This window comes from Bos indicus x Bos taurus, chromosome 11 (assembly GCF_003369695.1).
Source record: "Bos indicus x Bos taurus breed Angus x Brahman F1 hybrid chromosome 11, Bos_hybrid_MaternalHap_v2.0, whole genome shotgun sequence".
In the NCBI taxonomy this organism is placed as follows: Eukaryota; Metazoa; Chordata; class Mammalia; order Artiodactyla; family Bovidae; genus Bos; species Bos indicus x Bos taurus.
In genome coordinates, this window is record NC_040086.1 from 46,489,717 (window position 1) to 46,501,449 (window position 11,733).

Sequence of the window (11,733 nt, forward strand, 5' to 3'; positions counted from 1 at the left end):
GAACTGTAAACTATACACATGTAGTCATAGGCTTCTCAGTTTGTTACTCACACAGTAGGATTATCCAAACATGAGGCATAGCCATCTGCTCAGAGTTGTTTTTTTTTTTTTGTTTTTTTTTTAACAAAGAGGGAAATTTGCATCCTAGGTCCACATCTTCTGAGAACTTTGCACCTCAGAAATCTTCCCTTTTCTGAGCCTCTAAGATGAAAACTAAAAGTGTGCTTTAAGCATTTTTCATGTCTGCTACTCAGTCTTTAAAATTAAACATTTTATTGGGGGGGGGGTGGGAATAGGGAGTTTGGGAGGGAAATGTACACTCTGCCATATGTAAAATGGATAACCAACAAGGACCTACTGTATAGCACAGGGAACTCTGCTCAATGTTATGTGGCGGCCTGGATGGGAGGGGAGTTTACGGGAGAATGTCCCCTCACTATACACCTAAAACAAACACAACATTGTTAATCAGCTATGCTCCAATATAAAATAAAAGTTTTTAAAAAGTTTAACACTTTAAATTTTTGTATAATTTCCCCTAAATGTAGCATTATTAATGAATTTTTCTTTTTTGCACATTGAAGTCTCTTCTAACATTCTGCTGTTTTTGTCTATGCTGAAATAATCATGTGGTTTTTAATCCTTTAGATTATTTCCTATTGAAAGACTCCCTGAAATAGGATTAAAGGATCAAAGATTTATAATACATTTTTTTTTGGAATACATGTCACACAGTCATCTTCTGAAAAAGTTTGAACAACAGCTTGTCACTGTCATCAAATTTCACTGCAGTCTCAACCACATTGGGAAGTGTGTTTTTTTTAATTTTTGTTGATTCATCCGGTGTAAATACTTTATTTTATCTACGATTTCATTGTTAATGGTTCAGTTCAGTTCAGTCACTCAGTCATGTCCGACTCTTTGGGACCCCACGAATCGCAGCACACCAGGCCTCCCTGTCCATCACCATCTCCTGGAGTTCACTCAAATTCACATCCATCGAGTCGGTGATGCCATCCAGCCATCTCATCCTGTCGTCCCCTTCTCCTCCTGCCCCCAATCCCTCCTAGCATCAGAGTCTTTTCCAATGAGTCAACTCTTTGCATGAGGTGGCCAAAGTACTGGAGTTTCAGCTTTAGCATCATTCCTTCCAAAGAAATCCCAGGACTGATCTCCTTTAGAATGAACTGGTTGTATCATCTTGCAGTCCAAGGGACTCTCAAGAGTCTTCTCCAACACCACAGTTCAAAAGCATCAATTCTTCGGCGCTCAGCTTTCTTCACAGTCCAACTCTCACATCCATACATGACCACTGGAAAAACCGTAGCCTTGACTAGATGGACTTTGTTGGCAAAGTAATGTCTCTGCTTTTGAATATGCTATCTAGGTTGGTCATAACTTTCCTTCCAAGGAGTAAGCGTCTTTTAATTTCATGGCTGCAATCACCATCTGCAGTGATTTGGAGCCCCCCAAAATAGTCAGCCACTGTTTCCACTGTTTCCCCATCTATTTCCCATGAAGTGATGGTACCAGATGCCATGATCTTAGTTTTCTGAATGTTAATGGTAGACGGTAAGTATTTTCTAAATTTCTGTGTTCTATCTGATTTCAAATTTTTGAAAAATTTCCTTTGCTAATTTATGTATTGGAATTTTAGTATTTTTCTTTCCATTTTGTATAACTCCAAAATCACACATGGGAAAAGAAGCTAAAGTCTCTCTTGGAAGTTACAGAAATGAAGGAATGGATTAGGAATCAGAACAGCAAGGAGATAGTGAAGAAAGACACAAAATATGCCTGAGGGTTTATTTTCATTTCTAAAGTTTCTCCAGAGTAGTGATTCTTAACCTCTTTGAGATTATATCTCCTTTTTTTTTTTTCTTGGAGTGCAATTGCTTCCCAGGTGGCGCTAGTGGTAAAGAACCTGTCTGCCAATGCAGGAGATATGGTTTTGATCCTGGTCTGAGAAGATTCCCACTTGTCACAGAGCAATTAAACCAATGTGTCACAATTACGGTGCCTGTGCCCTAGAGACCATGCTTCACAATAAGAGAAGACTCTGCAATGATAAGTATATACACTGCAACTAAAGAAAAGCCCAAGCACCAGTGAAGACCCAGCTCAGACAAAAATGAATAAGCAAATAAAATTATAAAAAAAGAAAAAGGACATAATAAGGGAATTTCCAGAAAAATAATAAAATGAGTTTACACCAATTCAGATCAGATCAGATCAGATCAGTCGCTCAGTCGTGTCTGACTCTTTGCAACCCCATGAATCGCAGCACACCAGGCCTCCCTGTCCATCACCAACTCCTGGAGTTCACTGAGACTCATGTCCATCGAGCCAGTGATGCCATCCAGCCATCTCATTCTCTGTCGTCCCCTTCTCCTCCTACCCCCAATCCCTCCCAGCATCAGAGTCTTTTCCAATGAGTCAACTCTTTGCATGAGGTGGCCAAAGTACTGGAGTTTCAGCTTTAGCATCATTCATTCCAAAGAAATCCCAGGGCTGATCTCCTTCAGGATGGACTGGTTGGATCTCCTTGCAGTCCAAGGGACTCTCAATTAGCCTTCATTAAAAGAATACCTAAAGGATGTTTTGAAAAGAGGGAAAATGATCCCAGAAAGAAGGTGTATTAGTTTCCTATTAGCCGCTGTAACAAACTACCATAAACCTAGTGGCTTAGAATAACACAAAATTATTGTCTTCCATTTTCTAGGTCAGGATTCGGACACAAGTATCATTGGGTCAAATTCAAGATGTCAACAGGGCTGCTAGTTGCTCTAGAAGACAGTCTGAATCCTTGCTTTTTCCATCTTCTGGAGTTTGCCTACAGTGCTTGGCTTGTGGCCCCTTCCTTCATCTGCAAAGTCAGCAATGAGGGTTGGGTCCTTCTGACGTTGTACCACCCACTCCTCTCCCACTTTTAAATACTCTCTGATTACATTGGGCCCACCCAGGTAATTCAGGATAATCTCCGTACTTTAAGGTCAGATGATTATCAACGATCACTCTCCCTTGTAATATGATACATTCACAGGTTCCAGGATGGAGCTATCTTTGGGGCAGGGGTATTATTCGGCCAATCACAGGACATCTGGGATATAAATAAGAATTGTAAGCCAAGAAACCAGTAAACATGTAGGAAAATCTAAACAAATCTTGTCTGTAAAAAAACAAAATCTAAATGTGGGTTAGAGAAATGATAGAACTAAAATGTCATTCTACAATAAACTATGGGCTGAGAGGGAGATGATTGAATTTCAAAGTGTTCATAAATCCATGTATTCTGAAGGAAAGAAGTTTATATATTTATTACCTCTGGACTCTGAAAAGGGTAGAATATTCCTGGTACAATTTTAATAGCAGAAATAGAGTATGTAACTTCTAGACCAGAAGGAGAGGGGGAGCTTGAATAAAAATAATAACAATAAGAAGAAGAACACCTCCCCAAAAAGGCAAAAGATGAGAAATAATAAGAGGGGTAGGATGGGGAAGTGGCAGAGAGACTAAAGAGGGAAGGTTGATACGTATACATATAGCCGATTCATGCTGCTGTACAACAGAAACTAATACAACATTGTAAAGAAATTATACTCCAATTAAGATAAATAAATAAGTGAACTTAGAAAAAAGGAAGCATTGAAAAAGGTCTAAGATACAATGCAAATTTGCTGTATGACTCAGGGAACTCAAACTGGGGCTCTGTAACAACCTAGACGGATGGGAAAGTGTGGGAGGTCAAAGGAAGGCTCACGAGTGAGGGGACAAATGTACACCTATGGCTAATTCATGTCGATGTATGGCAGAAAGCAAGCCAATATTGTAAAGCAATTATTCTTGAATAAAAAAAAGAAAAAAAGGGCTAAGATAGAAATTTTAAAAATTAATGTTAGTAAAGAAAGTTCAAATATGTTAAAGATGACAAATAAATGAACATGAGCCAAACTTTCCAGTTGAAAGATTGTCAGAATGGGATTTTTAAATCTGGCTTAATGCTATTCAGAAGGGGTTTTTTAAATCTGGCTTAATGCTATTCACAAGAGACATGCCTAAAATATTAAACAGAAATCTTAAAAAGAAAAGAGTAAAAGAACACAGTCAAGTATCCACCAAAAGGGATCTGTGTGCTAAGTCGCTTCAGTCTTGTTCGACTCTTTTTGACCCTATGACTGTAGCCCGTCAGTCTCCTCTGTCCATGGGATTCTCCAGGCAAAAATACTGGAATGGGTTGCTGTGCCCTTCTCTAAGGGATCTTCCTGACCCAGGGATTGAACCCAAGTCTCTTGCATCTCCTGCATTGGCAGGCGGGTTCTTTACAACTAGCGCTACCTGGGAAGCCCAGACAAGATCTGGGGCCATTCTAAATATCAGAGCAGAATTTCATTGCAAAAACATAAACAGGAAGGGGAGGACCATGACCTAGTGTCCAGGAATTTAATTCACCACAAATACATGACACTTCTAAACTTCTGTGGCCACAAAATAAGTACGTGCATACATAAATAATAAATAAACAAATAAATAATCTCACCATACACAAAATTTTGGAAGAGCCTTGCCCATCAGCTGACATGTATATATTATATCCAAATAATATGAAACCTTTGCTAGTATTATGAAAGTGTTATCATCATTCCCATTTCACAGAAGGGAAAACTGTCCCCACACAGGAAGAAGTTATACCTGGGCTATGGCTTGGCTTCCCCTGGGGTCTATTCCCTCCTCATTGAGCCCACACCTCACCTGGAGAACTTTTCCTCATCATCCATTTGGATGAGCATGGAGTACCTACTTTTACCCAAAGACCGCAGTCACTCTCAAAACCTGTTTAGATTGACCTAAATGGAGGCTTCTCTGTTTTTGAATTAGTCAAGAGACCCCGTGGTACGTGTGACTCAGGTCAATCATTGGAAACACACACACACACAGCCTTCTCTTGTGACCAGCTGTGGTGCCAACACTCAGATCCCAAGTCTCACCCTGGAGCCCAGAACCACTGTCATTCTGGGCCATTGGTGGTGTTCAATCACTAACTTATGTCTGACTCTCTGCAACCCCATGGGCTGCAGCACACCAGGCTTCCCTGTCCTTTACCATCTCCTGGAGTTTGCTCAAACTCATGTCCATCTAGTCGGTGATGCCATCAAATCATCTCATCCTCTGTCACCCACTTCTCCTCCTGCCCTCAATCTTTCCCAGAATCAGCGTCTTTTCCAATGATTGAGCTCTTTGCATTTGATGGCCAAAGTATTGGAACTGCAGCTTCAGCATCAGTCCTTCCAATGAATATTCAGGGTTGATTTCCTTTAGGATTGACTGGTTTGATCTCCTTGCTGACCTGTAGGGAGGCCTATTTTCTGTGCCCCTTTGTTCTTATCTTGGGGTTTTTTCCCATGCTAGGGGCTTCAAAACCTGGCTTTTACAGCTAGCAGCTTTTTCTGATAAACCACATCAGGTCTCCTAGCTTATGGGCCTCAGACCAATCTCCAATTTAAAGAAACAGATCTTGCTGCCAGAGACAAAAGCCTTCACTCCATTCCATCATTTCACCTTCCAGGCAGAAACAAGTTCAAGTGATGGCCAGCTTGTGAAGCTTCCAGCGCTCCCTCCATGATGACCCCCAGGGTGAGGAGCAAGCCCCTCACCTGGCAGGAGGCAGTCAGGTGTCTTGATCCTTTAGACTATCCTGCATGTGTAGTAAGAATTCCATATTCTATTTGTATAGGACTTAATTCCCAAAGCACACGCACAAACCCAGTCTCATTTTTCATTGGTCTTGGCAACACTTCTATGAGGGAAGTAAAAAGTAGGTCAAGTGTTATGACCCCCATTTTAGAGCTGGGAAAATAAAATCCTAGAGAGAAATAAAGGCTTGTCTGGGAACAGTCCATGGGTAAATGAGAAGTTAAGGTTTTCGGAACTGGAATTTCCTGACTACACAGTTAGTGCTTGATTTTTGAAGGAGGCATTTTGGTGGCTAAGTGGTCTCTGAGCCAAACACCTCCGTCCCTCAATTTCCTCATCTGTTAAACAAAGATAACAGTTATACATTCTAAAGACTGTTGTGAAAATTCAGTGACAGAGTTCATATGTCAGTATGACAGCTGTCATCAGCCATCACTACTCTAATCTAGCTGGAAATGCTACCCAGATCACCTCCCCCAAGGCTCATGGAGAATGCGCCAGTGAAGTCACATCTCCTGTCCAAGGAAAGCCTGTATCCAATGACAAGTCAGTATGGGTAAATACAGTCTTGACTCCCTTGCCAGGGCCACCCTAGCTCCAGATCTCCTAGAGGATGGGTGGAGACCTGTGTGACTACATTGCAGCTCAGCTTTTCTTTCAGCTTAGTTCCTTCTTTCTTCACCCCATAGAGCTGTGGTTGTTGTTTGGTCACTAAGTCATGTCAACTCTTTGCAACCCCATGGACTGAAGCTAATCAGGCTTTCCTGTCCTTCACTTTCCTGTCTCCTGGAGTTTGCTCAAGCTCCTGTCCATTGAGTCAGTGGTGCCATCCAACCATCTCATCCTCTGTTGCTTCCTTCTCCTCCTGCCCTCAATCTGCCTTTTCATAGAAGTGTGGATTCTGAATTAAATCCCCAGTCAATGTGTGCTCAGTCACTCAGTCCTGTCCCACTCTTTGCAATCCCATAGACTGTTGCCCCACCAGGCTCCTCTGTCCATGGGACTTTCCAGTCAAGAACACTGGAGTGGTTGCCATTTCCTACTCCAATCAATGCCTGCAGGCTAATCTCCATTACTTGATTCCATGCACATGTGTAAAAACCACCCTCTATCAGTCAGGTGTGAACCACAAATGGGAGTGAGTTTGCACAGAACCAGTGATATGAAGTAGCAGAGAGGCTGGTCTGGCTTAGGTGTGCAGTGTGTGCTTGCAAGGTGTGCTCTTGCAAGAGACTAAGACAGGCAGGCCTTCCTGAAGGACTTGACCCTGGTCCCCCAGCACTGATATGCAGCCAACTGTGGTAGCCTCTAGGTGTGGGGCTACCAGAGTCTGGGTTGTTCTGTTCCTGGGCACAGACTTGTTTCACCAGTGACGCAATACCTTGTAATAGACCACAGGTCAATTGCACGTTCCTGTTACCCAGCACAGAGTGGCTTGTTGTTCAGTCTCTCCAGGAATTCTGACGCACCGCAAGACCCTGTGGTTGAAATGCTTCTACATTCCCCGTGAAAGTCCCTGGCCTCAGAAAAGGAAGTGTTCTCAGGTGACTAATAGGTGGGTCAGGGTTTCCCAGCGTCTGGCCATCTTGGGACATGAAACAAAAAACACAGGTACACTTTAACTCAAGTTTTTTGGGGGGGAGTGTGGAGAAGGTAAGAGCCCAGAACTACTATCAGCTCTATAACCCCCCCATCCTCCAGATACTATAAGATGTAAGAGGGAAAATGCCAGCCTTTCCCTGACTTCCAACTTGATTACCACTCCAAGTCTCCCTTATTGGGAGTTCTGGATCACTCAGTCCTGCCAAAGTCCAGAGCCCTTGATGGGGTAGATGAATAAGAATTTGGATGTCAGGCCTCCATCACTCTGTAGGCTCTTTCCCTTGAACTTGACATTTTGGATCTGGCTGTTTGACTTACTTTGGCCACCTCATGCGAAGAGTTGACTTATTGGAAAAGACTCTGACGCTGGGATGGATTGGGGGCAAGAGGATGAGATGGCTGGATGGCATAACTGACTCGATGGATATGAGTCTCAGTGAACTCCAGGAGTTGGTGATGGACAGGGAGGCCTGGCATGCTGCGATTCATGGGGTTGCAAAGAGTCGGACACGACTGAGCGACTGATCTGATCTGATCTGATTTGACTTACTTGGACCATAAAAAAATTACTTATTGGACCATAAAGAAAGCTGAGCCCCAAAGAATTGGTGCTTTTGAACTGTGGTGTTGGAGAAGACTCTTGAGAGTCCCTTGGACTGCAAGGAGATCAAACCAGTCAATCCTAAAGGAAATCAACCCTGAATATTCATTGGAAGGACTGATGCTGAAGCTGAAACTCCAATACTTTGGCCACCTGATATGAAGAACCAACTCATTGGAAAAGACCCTCATGCTGGGAAAGATTAAAGGCAGGAGGAGAAGGGGCAACAGAGGATGAGATGATTTGATGGCATCACCGACTTGATGGACATGAGTTTGAGCAAGCTCCAGGAGTTGGTGATGGACAGGGAAGCCTGGCATGCTGTAGTTCATGGGGTCACAAAGAGTCGGACATGATTGTGTGACTAAACTGAACTGATGTGACTTACTTATAATTGCCTGAAGCCCCCAGCAATGCTTTTTCTCCCTTTGGGGCCTCTGCTTTCTCTTCTTCCTTTACTAATTGTCCTGTGTCTCCTACTCAGCCCCATTTCCAAGTCTGATGGTCGTGCCTCTGCTTTGTGCTCCCACCAAACCCTATGCTTCTATTATCCATGCACACATTGTGGTGTGATGTTCTTTTCTTTTTCTTTTAAAGTTTTTATTTTGTGTTAGGGTATAGCTGGTTAACAATGTTATGTTAGCTTCAGGTGGACAGTGAAGGGACTCAGCCATACATATACATGTATCCATCCTTCCCCAGGGCTCCTGGCCAGTGACAGTCCATGGGGTTGCAAAGAGTCAGACACAACTGAGCAACTAACACTTTCATGTTTCATTCTGCCCTGAACTCGTGCCCCCCCCCCCACAGTCCAGGCTGCCACATAACATTGAGCATATACTATGCAATAGTTCCTTGTCGGTTATCCATTTTAAATACAGCAGCGTGTACCTGGCCATGTAATGTCCTTTTTCTGAAGGCATGAAGACTGAGTCCCATAAGCACAAGGACACGCCCACCTCACTCACCTCTGTGCCCATGGGGTCTAATGTAGCACCTGGTGGGGGTGGGTGGGGAGTGAATCTTATTGGAGCAAATGTGTATTAGGTTTTATCACTGGTTGTTGTTTATTGTTGGTTGTTATCACATGGACCCAGCCTACCTTGAACTAGCTTACAGCTCTACCACTTAGCTGCTGGGAAAGCACCAGAAACTGCTCCTCCTTTTTCAATGCAGCTTGGACAACACCAGGAAGATGCTACTGTTCTGACTCTGGTCCTGTGCCCCATGCACAATGGCTGAGGATGGAATGAGATGGCTGGAGTAAGAAAAGGAGGAGAGTCAGCATGCCCAGCAGATAAGCCTCAGGTGGCCCTATGGAAGCAGGGACTCTCCCAGGAGCTCGTGGACCGGATGTACTGCCCAGATGCAGGAAATGATTCTTCCCGTCATCGACCTATGCCTTCCTGGACTGTCCCTTTTAGAGCTTCATGTTGACGGACTCCTCAGTTTCCTTATGTGTTGTTTATTGGCTTTTATGGGATTATTTAATCTAAACCTTTGGTTGCAGGAGACAGACATGCTTGAGCTAGCCTGTGAGACAAGATATGGTGGCAGGAAGTATAGCATATCATGTGAGACTAACTGGGAATGTTAAGGTTATGAGAAATGAGGCATTATCATCTGACAGCCGAAAGCCACTGTATTCTCATTTCTGCATCTATCTGTCTGCTCGATTCTTCCTTTCTGCAAAATGGCTTTCTCTGCTTCTTTGTATACCTGCGAAAAGTGGCCCCTCTAAAGCTGATAGATTTCTAAGTCCTAGGTTTGAGAGCAGTAACACATGGCCTGGCTTCTCTGATTTTTTACTTCCTTATTTCTGGCAGTGGGTTAGTTTGAAGCAGCTGTCCCCAGAGTCCAATCAGCTATGGGCTAGGGACAAAGTTGGACTTCCCAGGTGGCTCAGTGATAAAGAACCTGCTTGTCAATGCAGGAGACATGGGTTCTATTCCTGGGTCTGGAAGATCCCCTGGAGAAGGAAATGGCAGCCCACTCCAGTATTCTTGCCTGGGACATCCCACAAACAGAGGGGCCTGATGGGCTACAGTCTATGGGGTCTCAGAGAGTTGGACACAACTTAGCAACTAAACAACAATAACAAGGGCAAAGTCAGGACATTATAGGTGACTGACCCTGTGAGCCGTGATGGTGGTGATGGGGGTAGTTCCCAGAAGAGGGAATCATGGGTTAAGCAGCGTCTGCATAACTTGACCTTGACTGATGTGAACTTGTGTGCTTCATTCAACGTGTGATCATTATGAGTATTATGCTTGGGAGGCTTGTTTATCTGTAGAGTATGTGTGTGTGTGTGTGTGTGTGTGTGTGTGTTTGTATGAATGTGTGTGTGTGTGTGTGTGTGTTTGTGAGAGGGAGAGAGGCTTGGTGTCCATGCCTGGTGACTTCCCATCCTGTCTTTGTTTCATTTCTCTCTGAGGCAGTTCCTGTGCTATGAATCAGGGACTCAGTGGCGAACAAAGAAGACACAGTCCTTGCTGTGACCCACCAGGGAGGCAGATGTTCCTCAGGGTATCACACAAATGAATGTTTGAACTGAGGTCTTAGGGGCAAGCAGGGTTGAGCAATTCCTTTCAGCGGACAAGTGATGCCAAGTTTCTGAGGTTGGAGGAAGAGGTCAATTTGAGGAATCAAAAGGAAGCTCGTGTGGATGGAGTTCAGAGGGCAAGGCGACAGCTGTTAAGCAAGCACAGCCCGGACCTGGTGGCGCAGACTCTCAGGGACACTGGAAGGGCTTTGCATGTGTGCTAAAGTCTCTTCAGTCATGTCTGACTCTTTGTGACCCTCTGGACTGTAACCCACCAGGATCCTCTGTCCATGGGATTTCCCAGGCAAGAATAATGGAGTGGGTTTCCATTCCCTTCTCCAGGGGATCTTCCCGACCCAGGGATCGAATACCAGTCTCCTGCATTGCAGGCAGATTCTTTACTGTCTGAGCCACCAGGAAGTAAGGGCTTTCAGGTTTATCTATTCATAAAGACTATGGGAAACAGCTTGAGGGTTTACAGTCAATTGTAAAAGCGATGCCATCTCTTTTTACAACTCTGATTCTGTGTCATGGTCTATATCCCTAGACCCACAGGAACCAGGTTCCCCTGGGTGCTGCTGCCCTGGCCATGGTGGAGGGATTCCCCACAGTCTTCCCACAGTCCACAAGGGCCCTGCCATTGAACCTGGTTGTGGCCCAGACTTCTGTTTCCAGGGTAAGACTTCCCTTTGGAGCCTTGGGGTCTCTCCTGCCAGAAGACCTTACCTGCAACCATCTTAGCCCGAAACAGGGCTTCTAATGACATCCAGCCTTAAGATCTCACCCGTATTTCTGACACTTGGTCCCCTGGTCCCTCCTGTTTCCACCCTTCCTTCCAACACCACCACCCCCCCACCACCACTGCCACCCTTACCCTTCTTCCTTGTGCAGAGCACTGGCCCAAAGCAAGTCAGTCACTGTCACTGGGGTTCTTCAGAAATACCCCCACCCTCCACGGCCAAGGGTCACCATCCACCAGGAATCCCCAAATTCCCTAATGCCAGGTCTTCCCAGAGCCATCAGTCCTCCCCACCTCTGGAACATTCAGTTCCAGGTTTCTCAGGGGCTCTGGGTACCCAACACCAGGTTCTGATCCTTCAGAGCCCTACAGCTTTGGAGGTGTGCTGGCAGGCCTGGAGAGGAGGGCTTGGGAATGGACCAGGTCCTGGGGTAGTTAGAGGTGCTCTCAAGTGGCCTTTCTACCCTGGATGTGCCCCTTGTCAGGCAAGCCCCAGCCTGTTCTCTGATCCACATGCCATCCCTTGGTCCTGATAGGCAGCCCAGTGTACCATCTCTG